Below are 18,635 nucleotides of genomic sequence, written 5' to 3' on the forward strand. Positions count from 1 at the left end.
CTCTCTTGCTGCCTCTTTCTCTGTCAAAGAAATAAATAAAGCCTTTTAAAAAAAAAATATATATATATATATATATATATATATATATATATATATATACAGGTAAAAAAAAAAAAGGCATGTCTTCAAGTTACATGTAGCCAGGAACCACAAGCTTCAGACCTCTGGACATAGGGTAAGGAGGAGAAATCATATTCTCTGGGATAGATTAGAAGCTGAGGAAATAGCCAAAAGCTTGAAAAGAAATCCCAAATCTGGGGTCCTCCCCACCAGAGTTAAGATCCAGTCACATCAGTGCTACCAGGGACCTGTATGAGTCAGCTTTCACCAGGTTATGCTGTGTAACAAGCAGCCCCAAAGCTCAGTTACTTACAGCAACACTATTTCCCGCTCCTGCTGCATGTCAGCAACAAGGGATCAATGGCTGCAGCTCGGGTCTGTTGCACACGTCTCGCATTCCAGGCCCCCAGCGGAAGGAGCAGCTCTTATCTGGGATGCATGTGCTCATTGCAGAGGGCAGGAGCCCAACGGGGAGGGAGAAAACTTCTAACACCTCTTCAGGCCTCTGCCGGAAACTTCCGCACTGTCACTTAGGCCCACATTTTGAGGGGTAAATCAAGTCACATGGCCAAGCTCAACACCAATGGGCAGGACTGGCAAGGACTATTTGCTGAGCAATAATATAATCTATTACTGGGATTTAGGGGTCACCAAGTCTGGTGGATTTTAAGCTGTTCTCAGAAACACTCCCTTGAGCCACAGTGAATTAGGGGATGCTGGGCTTGGGGGGGCCACAAGCGGACAGGGTTCCAAAGCCACCACCTTCAGCAAGAACACCCCTGCAGCCTCTGTTGGGTCCCTAGATACCTTTCAATTTAAAAGCTACTTTTAAAAAATAAGATGTTTTAAAATAAATAAATAAATAAATAAATAAATAAATAAATAAATAAAAGACTTTTTTCTTTTTACAGACAGGGGGACTGAGACCTCAGGAGGAGACAGGTATAACGCTGATCAGTGAGTGGCGGGGAACTCTTCGATCCGCACCCAGGTCGGTACGTGTTCACACAGTCATTCAACAATCATCTGCCATCCACCAACCCTGGGTCCAATTCTGGCGATCAGAGCATTCTCCTTCATTGCGTCTCTGTTTTAAAAATATACTTTGTGCCTCATTCATCCATTCGTTTGGTATTTCTGAGGGCCTGCTATGTGCCAGACCGTGCTCTCAGCACTGGGGATATAGCAGTGAGCAAGCCCGATCTTCTGACCCCATGGAATTTGCATTCTAGGGGAGACCCAGATCACCAATAAAATAAGGTGCGTGTATACAAAGTGTAGGAAGTACTATGGAGAATGATGACACAGAGAGCTGGGATAGAGTGCCAGAGGGGTTATCTTGAACCGAGTAGCCAGAGAGAGCCTCTTTGACTAGGGATTTAAGCAGATGGACAGAGCAGGTTCAAAGGCCCTGAGGTCGGTGCGTAACCAGGGAGTTGGAGGCAGGCAGAAGGCCTGTGCAGGAGCGGGCCAGGAGGCCTGAGAGGGGGCTCGAGCCTCAGAGGTCCCAGGAAAGAGTTCTGGCTTTTTTGCTAAGTGAGGCAACGAGCCTTTGGATGGCTTGTATCAGGGGAAAGGTCTGATCGGCCTGTGGTCCGGGCACACACTGTGAAGAACCGCAGTCAGGGAGACCTAAGAAGGAGGCTCTTGCCACCATATGGGGCTCAGAGGGGCTGGGGGCCGGTTTCGGCATGCGGCCAAGACAATCCCAGACTTGACCCCACTTTGTAGAGGTCAGAGCCCTGGGAGAGCGGCAGGGGCCGGAGCCAGTGAGCAGGAGGGACCGACAGTGGACAGCGGGGTGTCCTCCGGGGTGGGGCCAAGCCCTGAGAGTGCTCATTGGCTGGAATTTGGGTGCTGGCGGGGCTGTGAAGGCCTGCCCTGTGCCAGCCCTCAGGGAAACTGCCCAGGATGACGGGCCAGGCCGGATCTGTGATTCCCGCCACGCTCAGCGCCCAGCTGCATTAGCCACCCAACCCCATCCCAACCTTGCACCTCTCCAGCACTCTCCCCGCCCCCTCCCTCCCTTGAAAAAGCAAAGGAGCTCCTGGGGAGGGGGGGTGGTACTCTTCTTCTCCTCATTTTATTTCTGCCTGGTTATCTCCTTCTAAGCTCAGGCGAACCCCCTCCCCAGGAAGCCTTCCCAGGTGCCCCCCACCTGGCACTCCCTATTATGTGCTCTAATAGCCTTCCTAAAGTAGCAATTTCCCCCTTTCCCTCCGATTAGTTGATTGATGTCTGTCTGCCCCATTCAATGATGAGCTCTGCAAGGGTTGTCTTTCATTTTTGGGGGTGAGCTGGGGGGGAGGTCACTGTTGTCTTCCCCATTCTAGCAAGTTCCATGTACATAATAACTCAGTAAACATGAGTTCCCTGCTTCTGGGGTGTTTTCAAGTCCTGTCTCCCCCAAGGGCCAAGACCTGACAGCCAGGAGCTCTCTTGGGATCGGGGTCCCAGGAGATTTTTTCCCCAATGTCTTTATTGTGGTAAAACACACATGACATACAATTTTTCATTTTTACTATTTTTAAATGTACAGTTCAGTAGCATTAGGTATATTCATATCACTGTATGACCTTGCTACTGTCCATCTCCAGAACTCTTTTCCTCTTGTAAAACTAAAACCTTGTACCCATTAAGCAATAATCCCCCCTCCCCTCCCCCAGGCCCTGGCGGCCCCCATCTACTTTCTGTCTCTATGAATGTGACCTAGTCTCTAGGGACCTCATACAAGTGGAATCATACAGCCTCCTCCCCCATAGACTGGTACCTGGCGACCTGTCCCTCTGTCTTCTGAGCATGGGTTCCCAGCCTGGCTGGTCCTGCCCACTGTGCTTCTAAAGAGGGCACTTGGTCCCTGACCAATTTCCCCACTGGCCCTCAGTTTCCTCATTTGTAAAAGAGGAAACCCCAAATGCCTACCACAAGCAGGAAAGTGAGAGAGAGATGAGGTAAGGGATGTGGGCTTGCACACAGTAGGCGGCCAATCAATGCTGGTGGATCTGAGTTGAATTGAAGGCGACTGCTTGCATTTCCTGCACGACTCTCCAGGTCCTGCCCCTCGAGGAAGAAGTGAAAGAGTTTCTGCCAGCGCCCAAGGAACCAATCTCTGTCTCTCATTGTAGAGACACCACAACGACACCACCAAACCACATCCCCAAAAGGTCACCGTGCTCACAGCCTCCAAGAGGGCCTCCAATGATCCCCCCCCCTGCGTGTTCACACTGTTGTGTGGTCTCCTCCACACTGAATACTCAACTCTGGATATTGCAGCAAGGATGTGTGTGATTTCTGAGGCTGAGTCATAAAAAAACACTGTGGCTTCCTCCTCACCCTGCAGGCGAAGCCGGCCGCCATGTTGTGAGGCCACTCAAGCACCCGGGAAGAGGCCCACGTGGCCAGGCCGGGACCGCTAACCAGGGGCCAGAGTCCATGGCCCGCTGTGTGAGGGAGCCACATTCGATGTGGGTCCTCCAGTCCCAGTCCAGACTTCAGAGGAGGGCAGCCTCTGGCCGACGTTTGACCACAATCCCATCAGAGCCCGGGAGCCAGGACCACACAGCTAAGCTGCTCCCGGATTTTGGACCCACGGAAACCGTCGGAGATCATAAGTGTTTATTGTGTTTTAGCCACTAAGTTTGGGGATCATTAGTGACACAGCCACAGAGGACCGCTATCAGCCGCCTCATGCTGCCGAGCTTGGCTGCCACTAGCCTTTGGATGTGTCTCAAAATCAGATCAGTATCCAAAGCATGATGATTTGTCCCCAACGGTTTTGGGAAAGGATGTCAGCCGACGTGGATTAGCACAACCAACTGGTATTTGTGAAGCGTTTGGAGTTTATAATGAGACTATAATGGCATGAGCGGGGCTGTGTAGGACAAATGCAGGAGCAGTGAGAAGGACAGGGCGGACGCAGCCCAGGGAGGGGAGTGAGAAGAGCCCAGATTTGGGCGTGAAGACCCAGCTGGAGTCTGGCCTCTGTTGCTTGCTAGCCACATGACCTTGACAGGTGACCTGGGCTCCTGGGCCTCCGTTCATTGTTTGCCTAATAGACTGACAGCACCATTGTGAGCTTGTCAGTCTGGCCCCTGACAGCAGCCAGAAGGATGTTTTTAAATTGCAAATCCAATCGTGTCATCCCTTGCTTAAAACCTCTCAGTGGCCTCGCATTGCCTGGACGAAGGCGCCTGGGCCCCCGCTGGCCTGCACCGCCGCTGTCGGCCTGTGCTGTCTCCCTCCCCCTTGCCGTTCCCCCCTAGATTTAACTACACACCCATCCTCTGGTTTCCTGAAGATGCCACGCTCGATCCGGCCTGAGGGATTTCTCCACCTGGAACATGCCCCCTTTCCGCTTGCTGGCTTGTCTGTTCCCTCCAGGTCTGGGCGTGCATAGGAAGCCTTCCCTGACCACTGAGTCTGCGCCCCACGGCCCTCACCGGCAGGTGCGTTTGTGAGATAGCTGGATACACGTGTGTCTCCCCCCAAGTGAGTGAGCCCCACACGGCAGCGGCCCGGGCTCATTCCTGGCTGTATGCATGGCGCGGGCTCACGGCGGAAGCTGATGTGCTCGTGCACAGTGGGAGAATGAGCAGAGAGTGGTCCAGACTGCGCAAATCTTCCTTTCCATCCACTCCCCACCCTTGGATTCCGCTCTGTCCTCAGGAGCTTCCAGGGACTGCGGACTCGGACTGAGTAAACCTTCCAGGGGCCAATGCTTCCAGATTTCTATTGGTTCCTAACTGGGGTGGAGCATTCATACTATCTGGAGACTTCTCAAAAAAGCTGATGCCTGAGTCCCGTGCTTAGAGAGTCCGGTGTAGATCTGGGGTGCACTGGACATCAGAACTACCAGTGCCCCCAGGCCAAGCCTCAGAACCACTGCCCTGGCCTGAGGGGAGACCGAGAGCCGGGGGCGGGGGGTGTTGCTGGCAGAGCACTTCTACCCGGAGCTTGGAGACTGTCTCACTGCATGTGACTGTGAGGCTGGAAATAACAAAAGAAAACCCAGAGGCTATGATGTGCTATACACTGTTGTACGGACTTTCCTTAATTAACTCGTGTAATCCTCAGAACAGGATGCTCCATTTCACAGATGGGAACACTGAGGCTGGAGCTATGCAGTAACTTGCACAGTTTCCCAGCCACTAGGTGGCAGAAGCAGGACTGGAACCCTGGGTAGTCTGGCTCCAGTGTCCAGTGCTGGGCCACCCCTCTATCCTGGCTGGTGAGTGTTGAGAGGTACCCACTGACCTCCCATCCTCTGGGGGGGCGGGGGGGCTGATGTGGGTGGGGCTGCTGCCCATGTGATGTCTCAGTCCCTTGCCGAAAGGATGTGCCCTGAACCACCAGCCAGCATCATAGAGCGGAGATTAGACAGGCGCAGCTGACCCATTCTGGGCCGGGCCCGGCTTCTCCAACACTGAAAACGTCCCCCTGGTGATAGATAGAACCCATTGTCAGCCTTAGGAAGAGAAAAGTCACTATGGAAACCACGGGACTCTACGGCCATACCACCGGCTGGCTTCAAGGAAGCCTTTCCATGGCTCCATTTGGGGCTCTGCTGGGAGGCGGCGGAGGGGGCTCTGGCTAATTGAGCCCCCCGTTTGGCCAGGTTGTCAGGTTAACTCAGGGGCGTGCAGCAGCCGGGAACCGGCCCTCCTCCCTGCCGTGTGCGAGGAGCCGCTGTTTCCAGCCCTCCTGTGGGAAGGTGCGTTGGTGGGGGAGGTCTGCGGGTGATTGACGTGTGGGGTTGAGTCTTTAATTAAAACAGGCATCATGTGCCAGTCAGAAGAAAAGAAAGTTCAACTTGAAGCTGGGGTCATTATCCTGAGCGTCATTTCAGGAGTTCTTTCCCATGGGGGGTGGGGATGGGACCTTGTCTACTAGCTGGGCCCAAACCCTTCTGAAGCTTCGCTGATCTGTCCCTGAGCCCAGCATCTGACAGCGTGGGGTCAGGGGGCAGACCCCGCTGCTGCACTGCACGCTGACATCGACACCGCGTGCTGGCCCTTAACGAGCTCCAGACCCGCGCTCCTCAGCCCCAGCAGCCGGTAAAAAGCAGGCAGTTGTTTTAAATCACCCACGTCTCAGCCTCACCCCAACCCAGTTAAAAGAAATCTTTGAGTGTGGCACCTGGGCTGAGCTACTTGGTAAAGTGCAGCCAGGGCTGAGAGCAAGCCCAGCCCCCTCTTCCTACAGATGGGGAAACTGAGGCTCCAAGAGGCAAAGGGACCTGCCCCAGCCCTCCCCGTAGAACGGAGCCCCGAGGCTGGGACAGTGCTCCTCAGGTGTCCAAAGGTGAGGAGCCGGCTCAGAAAAGAGAGGTAGGTGACACCTGCTGACCCAGAGCCAGGGAGGAAGGGGGAAGCTCTGAGGGAAGATGCCATCATCCCTATCCCAGCCAGGAACTCGGGGTGCTGTGTGGGGGAGCCGAATCTCAGCCTCAGTCTACCTTTTAAAAAAAAAGTGGAAGAGCATTAGTCCTTTGTAGTAAAGGTGTAGTCTCCTGGGAGCTTGTTAGAAATCTCAGGGCCGTTCCAGACCTACTGACTCAGAGTCTGCATTTTAACAAGATCCCCAGGCAATTCACATGCAGGTTCAAATTTGGGGAGCCCTGGAGTCATGGGCTGTGGGATGGAAGCTCCGACACTTGAGTTCTAGTTATGTGACAGGGACAGTTCCACAATTTCTCCATCTGCTGGATAAGGGGACCGGAGCCTTCAAAGGTCGAAGCTGGCAGGACCAGAGACGGGGAGCGGACTGGCCAGGGGTGCACAGCCAGAGTGGCAGAGTGGCCTGAAGCAAGAGCAAGGCTCCCAGTCCAGCAAACCTCCCTCCACTCTGTGCCCCCCTTGCCGGGAGTGTGGCGGTGGGGGCGGGGGTGCTGCAGACACTCCCGGAGGCCTCCAAGCTCTTCTTTCCATATGCCATTTTGTCCCAGCAGATTCTTTGCTAGAAATCACATCACCCATCTGTAAAACCCCGGGGTTTGGTTCCAGTCCCATGTCTTTGTGATCTAATAAAATAACAAAAGACATCAAAACAAAAGTTGGTGCCAAGAAGAGAAGTCATTTGAACTAGAGGAAAGAGAATGATGTGTCTACCTTCCTCCTCTTCCTCCTCCTCACTTGTTCTGAGCAGAGTATTGTGCGTGTCTGCCTTGTGTGGAGAGCGCCTGTCTGTGTGTGTGCCGCGTGCGTGCACGTGCACGAGAGTGGGGAGGGTGTGCCTTGCATGCATGTTGTGTGTGCATGTGTGTATGTGTGTGAGCGTGTCCCCGTGCATGCACATTGTGCATGCATCTGCGTGCGAGCATTTGTATGTCCGTGCGTGTGATGCCCGCACGTGCCTGTGAGTTCCCGTGCATGTATGGGGTTGTGTGTGTGTGTGCACGCGTGTGGTGGTAGATGTGTATGTGCCTGTGAGCCCCATGTGTGGATGTGTGCTCGTGTGTGCATACAAGCATCTGTGTGTGCAAGCATGCTCGTGTACATATGCCTGCGTGTGTGTGCTTGTATGTCCGCGAGCAAATGCATATGCGTGTGTGCATTAGCTGTGCGTGCGTGTGTGTGTGTGTATGTCTGCGTGCACGTGCGTGCCTGTGTGCACATGTGTGTGCCAGGCCTTATGGAACATTAGGTGACTTAAAGGCTGTGCTCAGTAGGAGGGAGGGGGACTAGAAAGCCCCCCAAAGCCCTTGACATCCGAGGGGTTAGCATACAGTGTGGGCTCAGTTCAAGGAACCCAAAGGCCCGTGGCTTATCATCGCTGATATTTTTGATGAGTCAAAAATGTCAGCATGGAACTTAGCTGGTAAATGGGCCTCGCTGACCACCCACTGGTAAACACTATTTCTTTCCGGAAAATAGCCCCAAAAGAATGCCAGTTGCCAGAGCTAATCATGAAAAGAGAGATGAAGACATCTGAAACATTATATTGGCTTTTAGTCTGAAGGGGGGAAGCAGGAGTGGATTGAAGAGTGGAGAGTCGGATTTGGCCCTGGCTTAGATCTGCGGCTGCAAATGAGCCCACCATATGCTGCTGGCGGGAGCACCAGGGAAAGTGATTCCCCGCCGGGCTCTGCACGGAGGACACCGCGGGCAAGGCTGCCTGCCAAGGGGCGTGTGCAAAAGTGGCTTTAGTTTTGATGACAAGTCACCGACCGTCTGAGACAGCAGTGTCCCATTTCAGTTCCAGTCCTTCTTAGAGGGATGGTCTGGGCTGGAGACTAGTGCCTGGGGTGGGATTCTTAAAGCTCTCTTGTCTGATTTCTTGCGCGTGTCAAAAACACTGCGAGGGCTTGGGTGGCGTCAAACTTACAAATGCATGGAAATTATTAGTTTTAATATTTTAATGGCTCATCTATATTGAGAGCTGACAATATGGCAGACGCTAAGCTGAGAGCTTTTATATGAAGTATAATTATACTTACGTTAAGTAGAATAATACGATTTCCCACCTCCAGGAAGTTCTTCCTGGTAAAATTCTACAAATCCTTCAGAGGCAGCTCAAATTGTTACCTCCTCCGAGGAACCTCTCCCACCCGTGTCAGCGATTAGTTCCCTCAGTCGTGGTACCTGTCTGTCCCCGTTGCACCCCCAACTTCCCCTGAGGACCTTGTCCATCCCTCCCCATTCCCAGCATGGGTCAGGGCACAGAGAGAGCTCCGGTTTGTGGGGTGGACATTAAATGTCACGTGGTGGTGGGGAGGGTGCCTAGGTGGCTCAGTTGGTTAAGCATCTGCTTCTGGCTCGAGTCATGATCTCAGGTTCCTGGGATCGAGCCCCGCAGCGGGCTCCCCACTCAGCTCAGAGTCTGCTTGTCCCTCTCCCTCTGCTCCTCCCCCTCTCCTCTGTCAAATAAATAAATAAAATCTTTCAAAAAAAAAATAAAAAATAAATGTCACACGGGTTTCTTCCTTTCCTCTGTCTCTGGGGAGCCACACCCCACCCCCTGGACGGCAGCCAGCACCACTGCTCTTTCTCATTTTGGATGAAAATGGAGCAGGCTTTTTCTACTTGGGGTTTAATTTCTTGTGAAAACACTGGAAAGCTGAGATGGGTCTCTGGGGGATCAGCCTCCGTCCCCAGCGGGCAGCACACCAGGACACCAGTTGCCCCAGAAAGCAGGCTTCCTTGTGGCCCAGTTTGGCCCAGTCGGGCTCTGCCCCCTCTGCGCCCTCCCTCCTTGGCTGTCCTCGGAGCCTTGCTTGGGCCCCGAACCCCAGCCCTTCCTGTGCTCCTTCCCTTCTGGATCTTTTTCATCAGCATGTGGAGAAGCACAAGCCTCTCCATCCTCGAAAATGATGGTGACACTCCCAGCAGTGCCCCTGGAGCCACCCAGCTCCCTCGTTTTTGTACCATGCTTCCCTCCCCCTTCACAGCCACGATCATTTAGGAGGAAGGAGGAAAAGGCGCCCTTGCTGTGTGCGCCCCACTCTCTTCCTCACTGCACGCCCTGCCCCTCAGGCAGGCCTCCTCCAGTGTCCCATCCACACTCTTCAGCCCCTTTCTTGGCAGCTTTTGGCAGTTGGGCCCATCTCTGCCTTCTCAAACCTTCCCGTTCCCTCGGCTCCCACGGCCCCACACTCTGGTTTTCTGCCCCCCACCCTCTCTTCGGCTCTCTGTCCTCTCCTAAACCGCTGTGTTCCTCCCGGTCTTCTTCTTGCTTGGTCTGTCCCGTCGACACTCTCCCCACGGTGATAGGAGCTCAGATCTACCGAGGCCAGCTTCTCCCCAGGCTTCAGCCCCTCTCACATCCAGGCTGTTGCTGGGCATTGGTACCTGAAGGTCTGTGGGGGCCACGGACTCCACACCCTCAAATTCAGTTCGTCTTCCCCTCCTGCCCACCCCCATGTGGCCTTCCCACCTAACCCTTTCTCCTGGAGCCCCCATTTTGGCGACTGGCACCAGAGGCCACCCAGCTACCCAAATGCTACCACCGACTCTCCATGCAGTGCAACACCCCACCGCTGGTGGGTCCCAGGTCTGCCCCCTCAAATCTGCCCTCCCCCCATCCCACAGCATGTCCCCAAAGAGGCTCTTCCAAGCCAGCAGCCCCCAACTGGACAACTGCAGCCGCCTCTTACCTGCTTCCCTTGCCTGCTTTCTTGACCCCCAACCCTCCCCTGCAGCCAGAGTGGGCTTCCAAAAGGGGTAGCTGATCATGTCTCTCCCACTCATCCACCCGCTCCTGATGTATTTATTGAAGACCTACTGTGCGCTGGGCACTACGCTGTGCTGGACGTGTGCCTTAGTCCTATGCAGTTCACATGCCATGGGAAGAGACCAGTAGCCACACATTACAGTGTCAAGTGGTGATAAGTCTACCCAGAGAGATAAAGCAGGGAAGAGGATGGAGAGGGATTGACCAGGGGAATCTTAAGTAGAGAGGTCAGGAGAGGCTTCTTTGAGGAGGTGATATTGTGAATGAAGTGGCCAGGTGAGACAGTGGGGTCTGCAGAGGAAGCAATGTTCCAGGCAGAGATAATGGCCAGTGCAAAGGCCCTGAGGCAGCTGGGTATTTAGTAGGCTTTTGCCCTCTATGCTCCACCTACATTGAGCTCTAATCCCTTGTACACTCTGTTTAGAAACCTACTCCCTCATTCTCCCTGTTAGCTTTTAATTTGTTAGATTCAACTCCAGCATCATCTCCCCCAGAGAGGTCAGGGTAGATCCTCACCCAGGCTGCATTAGCGGCCCCCTCTGAGCTTCCACAGCCCCTATCATAGCATGTGACAAGCGACATTGCAATTGTTGTTTATTGGCCGTTTGTTCTTTGTGGAGCAGGGACTGCATCTGATTCATATCTGTGCCCTGAGACTCAGCCAGTGAAGCGGATTTAGTAAACGTCTTAAATTTGTCTTGCTGCCTAACCAACCATTCCCAAGTCAGTGGCATTAAACAACACTGCTTTATTCTGCTCTCAGACCCTGTGATCAGGGATTTTGGACAGAGCACAGTGAGAATGACTTATCTCTGTTCCATCATGTCCAGAAGATTCGAATGGCTGGGGCTGGAGCCACCTGGAGTCTCTTGCACTCACATGTCTGGCTTTCAGGCTGGGCTCAGCGAGGACAGTGGCAGGAGTACCTCCCACCACAGCCTCCCCACGTGGCTCATGGATGGGGCTCCTCGCAGCATAGCGGCTGGGTCCTGAGGACAAGACAGCATTCTAAGAAAACCAGGCAGAGCACGTGGCCTTTCCTGAGCTAGCCTTAGGAGTCTCATAGCATCCCCCTCGGCACACTCTGTTGATCGAAGCAGTCAGAAATCCATCCAGGTCAAGGGGAGGGGACATAGACCCCACCTTTCTGCGGGGGGAGGTGAGGTACATCATGGAATTTGGGAGCCATGCCTTAAAACCCTGCAGTGAACACGTGTAGATGTTTGCACCCCATGTTACAAACTGCCAGGTGCTTTCTGGACACCTTGTCTCCGCGGACTCCGCTGGGGTTCAGGGAGGAAGAAGCAAGAGGCTCAGAGAGAGAGGCGATGTGTCCAAGGTTGGCTCCCGGGAGGCACGGAGCCCGAGGGACTGCTGCAGGGCAGGGGGGCATGCCCGCCCAGGTGGGCTCGCCAGAGAGTCTCCGGGCACAGAAGTCATTGCGGCTGACACTTACTACATGCCTGGCAGCCTTCTAAGCATTCCACAAGTATTAATTCATTAACTCATTATGATCCGGTGAGATGGTGGTATGATTACCTCTCTCTCTGTGTGTGTGTCTTAATTTTATTTATTTATTTGACAGAGAGAGAGAGAGCACAAGCAGGGGGAGCAGAAGAAGGAGAAGCAGGCTCCCCACTGACCAAGGAGCCTGATGCAGAACTCGATCCCAGGACCCTGGGATCATGACCCAAGCCAAAGGCAGACGCTTCACCGACTGAGCCACCCAGGCGCCCGTGATCACCTCTCTTACAAAAGAGGAAAGTGAGCCACAGAGAAGCTAGGGGTGGTAAATTAAGCCACGTTCACCATCCTTCATGCCATACGTGTGAGCCCTTTGCCGCATGACTCCCGCGGAGTGGACAGAGTGCACTTCCCTGACCCCATGGATTGTGGGCTGGCCATTGACTTGCTTTGGCTAGTGAAATACGGTGGAAGTGACAGTGCGTCAGTCCCAGGCTGAGACTCAGAAGGTGTCTCATGCTTCCCACCCACCCTTTTATGATCTGATGATCTGTCCTGAGAAGTGCATTCCCTGGATAGCTACAGGCTCTTCAGCCCCAGGGGTCCCAAAACGAACACGTGGAACAGACTGGAACCCAACCTGGAGACTGGAGCCAGGCCCAGGACCAGGTTGAGGTGTGTGAGGCAACTGCTTCTGGGGCAAAATTTAGAGAGCTGCCAAAAAAACTCAGGAATCAAGGCAAATAATATTTTCATGTAAAATTTTAAAAATAAAAAGTAATGCAAAAAATCTGCTGCTGTAGATGAAAGGCTTGTGTCCCCCCAAATTCATATGTTGAAACCTAACTCCCGGTGGGATGGTATTTGGAAGGAGGGGGCCTTTGGGAGGTGATGAGGTCATGAGGGTAGAGCCTACATGAGTGGGATTAATGCCCTTATAAAAAAAAGACCCCAGAGAGCTTCCCCGTCCTTTCCACCATGTGAGCGCACAGTGAGAAGTCTGCCATCTATGAGCAGAGAAGCAGGCTTCACCAGATCTGGAAGCTGCCTGCACCTTGATCTTGGACTTCCTGGCCTCCAGAACTGTGAGAAATAAATTTCTGTTGTTTATAAATCAGTTTATCTAGTAGTATGAGTATTGTTAATACTCAACTTATGGTATTTTTGTTATAGCAGCCTGAATGGACTAAGACATTCACAATGAACAAAATATCATCTCCAGTAAGGACAGGATCCGTACTGAAGCCCAGCCCAGCCCTGTGCAGTGTTCCTTTTACTAGACGAGGCTGTAGTCCCTCCCTGGGTCCATTCTCCAGCTCCCTCCACGTGGCAGACGGTCCTGGCCCTCTCCCCTTCATTTCTGCAGAGACCCTAACGAGACTGATCTCAGATTCCAAAGCCAGGTGCCAAACCAAAGACAAAAGTTTCAACATATCTGGCCAAGAACCAGCTATTTGACTCTCATACTTCTCACCTATGTCAAAGATATGAAAGAGTCAGTCTTGAGAGGGTTTTTTGGGGGAAAGGGACATTTCCAAGAGTGCTATGGCATGGACTGTGGGAGTGTCTGCCAGTCATTTTAAGCCTAGAGAGCTTGACGCATGTCCTTGTCGCTGAGGGCTCTGTGGACCACTGTTTGTCCTCTGCCTTGTAAATCTAATGTGTGATAGACGGTCTGAGTTAGAGACCAGAGATCCTTACTAAACTCAGATCAGTTTATATGCTTAAAGTTGATTGGGGCCAAGGATGTGAGTTTCAATACAGACCAGATGTGGGAAAACCACGAGAGAAAGCTGGCAGGGGGATGCCTGAAGCCCCGTCCAAGAGAACACTCTGGAGGGGCAAGGGACCTCGGCACGGGAAACTGACAGGTGTTAGAACATTCCTAGAGGCTGCGGAAGGACCTAGCAAGCAACCCACATAGAGATTATTCCATTATTCAATCTGAATGTCATTGTTAAACATCTCCCATGCTCCGAGCGTGACACTGCCTTCCTGCGACACCATAGTACTGGACAATTAAGAACGTCCCTGCTCCTCTGACCTCCTCCCCCCGCCCCCAGACCCACCTCCCAAGGACCAAGGGTGGAGTAGAAAGAAACTGGAATTAGCTAAAAGGGAAGCCAGAGAGCAAGCAAAGGAGAACGTACCCACCCTTCTCTTTTTGTATGAGCAGACCACAGCTGGGGGGGGGAGTTCTGTCCTTTGCCCGAAGACTGAACTGTCCATCATCACGTGGGCCAAGGATTTTTCATTGAGGCTGCATCTGCCACCTGAAGAGCCTAAGGTACAGATGAGAAAAATCACAGGACAGTCCAAATTTTTTTTATCAATGGACAGGAGAAAATAAAGCCCAGATCCACTTTCAGGAAGCAGCGGGAGGTCCAGCGGAGTGAAGTCAGGTTGCACATGGTGGCCAAGGTCTGGACCCAGGGAGTGAGGGTGCCGGGTGGACCGTTAGTTGGCCAGCCAGATGGCCTCTCCCGTTTCTCCAGGCGGAGGCGCCACTGGGCGTGGGGCCGCCTGGTGAGGAACTGCGTTTCCCAGCCCTTCTCACGGGGAAGCATGGCTGGTGGAAGTGAGCGGGGAGGGCCTGAGAGCAGCATCCCCTGCCGTCTCTTCCCTACCCGGCTGGCTGAACCGGAATGTGGTTCATGCGGTGAATGGCTTTGACCTTGCAGATAGTGACATCGTCCTAGAGATGGGATGGCCTGAAGCCTGGAGACCCGTGGAGCAGAGCCATCCCGTGGCCTAGCACACTCCTCTCAGACCTTCCCATGAAACAGGTGTCACGTTCCTCGACTGCAGTGGCGGGACCTTTTGCAACAAGCTGTGGAGCTTCTCACTGCCTGTGAACGACGTCTGCTCAAGGTTGCCGAACTACGTTCTGATGTCGCATCTCAGCCTGCCAGTCTCTCCCTCCAGAGCACAGCCCCTCAGCCAACTCAGTTATGGAAATTCTGGGGAGAAAACATGCTTTGCGATCAGATGTGGATTCTAGCTCCGCTCTGCCACTTCACAGCTGTGCAACCTCAGGCAAGTGGCTTCGCCTCTCTGAGCCTCGATTCCCTGGTGTGTAAAGTAAAAAGGGAGTCATAGTCCTTCCACACAGCTTTGCCACGAGGATCCAGCAAGAGGCTGCAGGTAGCAGGCCCAGCACGGTGCTCAGTGCACAGTAGGTCTTCAACAAAGGCCACCCTCCTTCCCTACGCCCGTTCCCAGCAGCCTTTGCTGCCGAGCCCCAGCTGGCCTCCCGTCAGCCCCAGCAAGCCGTGACCCAGACTGAAGTTTTTCTTTTGAGTAAGTGACAGATTCAGGGAGGCGGAACGGAGTAGGTACTCGGAGTTCGCAGCACAGAATTCTCTGAAATCAGATTCCCAGCGTTCCCTTCCTGGGGTCGGGAACCAAGCCGGCTGTCCCGCGCTGGTCTCTGAACAGTTTCACTGTGGGGGAATTTTCCTATCATCCTATTCTACCCTCCGTCCCAGGGCTAAGCGGAGATCTGTGGGGCAAGCGTCCTTCCCTGCCACAGCCAGCCCCGTGCTCGGTAGCCCCGTCCCAGGGCGAGCCTGGGGGATGCAGGGAACCGGGGCCGGGCCCGGGCTGGGGCAAGCGTGCTCTGTTTAGCAATGAGCGGAATGTCGTGGATTATGTAATGGGAATATTAATGCCTCCTTGCAGAGAACATAGGGTTGCAAGGGACTATTCGTAGGTTGTCTGGTCCAACTGCCCCGTCCCCACCTCCCATTTAGAGATAAAGCAGCTCAAGTGTCTGGGAAAGGACATGACTTATTCATAGTCCGAGCAGAGAGAGGGAGTGGCAGAGGTGGCCGGGCCTGACGCACAGGGGAAGGCTTGCTCTGGGGAACCCAGCTGCATCCCCGCGAGCCCTTCTAATGGTCCCCGCGCTCGCCTGTGATACAGGAGGCAGCGTTGGCTTCCGTGTCTCACGCTTACAAAGACCAGGACCGGGAAAGCGTCAAAGTGATTTGCCTCCCACCCTTGCCCTCTCTGCCTAGTGTGGGCAAAAGATGGGAGGAGAGCTAGGCTCCCAGGTGGGCAGAGCGGGGAGCTCTCCTCCCGCTCCCCCACACCCCAGGCCCGCCTGGTTCTGCTTCCACCCTAGCCAGGCTCACCTCGCTTTGTGAATGTCCGGACAGAGATCTCTCCCTCCGAATTGGGAGCCCCATCACCTACATGCTCGGTGGCATTTGTGGATTGAGCAAAACCACAGACCATCGATGCAAAATCCTGTCCTCACCACACGATGGCCTCTGGTTTCGAACCCAACATCTGCCACAGCATTGGCTTTGTACCATCTTGGACAAGGTGGGGACAGCGGGGTGAACATGAGGAGCAGGTTTTTCGTGGAGCTGAAGGGGGGGCGGGGCTCGAGACACAGAGCGTAAAGCACACCACAGGTGCGAGGCCAGTCTCCTCATCTTCCCTCCACCCCCAGAGGGCAGGTTCGGGGTGGCACAGGTGCAAGACCCTGTCCCTCTACCTCCATCCCCATCCCCACCCACACCCTGCTTCCTCTTCCATGAGAGCTCCCTCTGCTCTCCCGGTGTTTATTAAATACTGTCCAGAAAGCTGTACATCGAATCAACCACACAGACCTGGGCTCTGTCCCGACTTTGAGGACCACCCGTCCAACTGAGGCTGCCCACTACTGACACTGCGGGCCAGATAACTCTTTATCGTGGGGGGATGACCTGAGCACGGGGGGTTCAGCAGCACCCCCGGCCTCTATCCGCTAGACCCTAGCAGTACTCCCCACCCAAGTCTTGGTGATTCAAAAATGTTTCCAGATGATGCCAAGCATTCCCTGAGGCAAAGTCAATGGCCTTCAGGAGCCCCACAGAACTCAGACATACAGTTGTCCCAGAGAGCTGATGATCCATGGGGTTGGGGGGGAATCTCTTTAGTCTGACCTGGCTACCCCTCCAGAGGGTCACTGACAACTCAGCACACACCTCCCAGAAGGCCCAGAAGGGCAAGGGCCAAGAGAGGGGCACAACCTCCTGTTCTGGGGTGCCCCTCCCCCCATATATTTCAGCTTGAAGACTGACTCAGTGCTGTCCCCAGGGCAGGTGCCATCTAGGGAGGACAAGGCCAGCTTCGGTTGGAGGAAGAAGCAAACCTCCTCTTGGAAATACAGAAAATTCACGTGGTCAAGGACACAGCTTAGAAACAAACCCACTTTAATTGGTAGCGTACACAGAGATCTGGGGCGGCGCGGGCATCACGGGGTGGGACCAGGCCATACACCTGTCCTGGCCATGGTACCCAGTCTGCTTAGAGGGTGCAGGCTGGGGCCGGGTGAGGACACAGAAGCGGGGTGCCAGGGGAGAGGTACAGAGTACGCAGAGCCAGAGCCGGGGCACGTGTATAGCTTTGTGTTCACGTGTGTGTAGACGGACATATCCGGGCATGATGGACCCAGAATTTATAGGAGCCCTCAAAGACCGATCTAGAGACGTCAGGAAAAAGACACCTCCAGTTTCTGAAGGGCCCCTCCCCACCCCACCCCCACCCCGGGGCTGAGGAAGCATCAAGGGAGGGGTGTGCCGAGTACCCCGACTTGGCCCGGCTTCTGCTACTCACAGACTCGCTGTGTGGGCTGCAGCAGGTGAGAGTCACCCACCCTCTCTGGGCCTCAGAAAGATTCCCTAGATGATCACTAAGGTTCCCCGTAGCCCTAAATCTCAATATTTTAAAGGAGATTAAGATACAAAATGTTAAGAGCTGATGACAAGACCTTTGGTGTACAGGCTCAAATCCCGCCACACCTGGAACGCAGCAGTCCCGCGCTAGGCACAAGCTAGGGATCCAAAAGGAGCCTTCCCACCTACCTCTCCAGGCTCGGCTGGGGTTCCCAGCTGCTCCTGCACCCCCCCCCAAAAAACAGCGCACAGGGCACAGGGCAGCGGGGCGGCAGGGGTGGGCATAGGCCATGCGGGTGAGGGAAAGAGGCCGAGGCTGGGGGAGAGCCTGGCCTTGGGGGCATAAAGTGCACTGCTCACCCTCTTTGTTTCCTAGCACACAGTGGACCCAGCACCCAGCAGGTGCTCAATAAATGCTTGAGGGGCAAGTACAGTAGAAGACAGCATGGTTCTAGGCAGAGCCCTGCCCTGAACCAGGTGGGGGGAGGATGGGCTGGAACCGTGCCACCTTCCCCCTGAGTCTCAGCCGCCTCCTCTGTGAAATGGGGGGCAGGAGGAGAAGCAGCCCCAGCCTGCCCGTGCCCCCTGTGCAAGTATAAACTGTGACGCTCACGACAGAGGGCAGTGTCAAGCCGGAGGCAGGTCCCGGGGGACCCTGTCCTGGATCGGGATGGGGGAAGGAGGTGTCCCCAGCAGAGGCAGCGGGTCTAACCTGGGCGGGGGTCCGGCCAACGGGGCGGGGTAGCTTTTACGGTACAGGGATTTCCGTTCCTACAGCTACGCACAACAGGACAGCTGTAAGTACCAAGCACAACCAGCAGACAGGGGAGGCATCTGCGAGAGACAGCGCAGGAGGCAATTCCGGGGTGGGCGTGGTCGGGGACGTGGCCACGCCCCTCTCCCAACACGCGGACGGACGCCACTGGCTCACGGTCAGGGACACCTGGGGAACACCCGGGGGGGGGGGGGGGGGGAGGTGGGGGGCGGAAACCGCTGAGCCCACCGGAGGGGGTCGGGGTTCGGGGCTCGTCTCCACCCCGCGACTGGCGACTGTTCCAGGAGGCTCCGTCAAGGTAGGGAGTCTGGCCCCTCGGGCATCAGCGTTTCTTACAACCCCAAGGATAGGGCGGCTCTGACGGACAAGTCCCGATGTCTCCCAACCTTGTTTCGGGCCCGCCCCGCGCGGAGGAGCTGAAAGCAAGGGGGAGCTCAGAAAAGCAGAATCAGAGGGAAGTAGCGAGAGGGCAGGGAGAACATATGGAGGTCAGAGGCTGGGGT

The sequence above is a fragment of the Ursus arctos genome, unplaced genomic scaffold (genome assembly GCF_023065955.2).
Source record: "Ursus arctos isolate Adak ecotype North America unplaced genomic scaffold, UrsArc2.0 scaffold_21, whole genome shotgun sequence".
NCBI lineage: Eukaryota > Metazoa > Chordata > Mammalia > Carnivora > Ursidae > Ursus > Ursus arctos.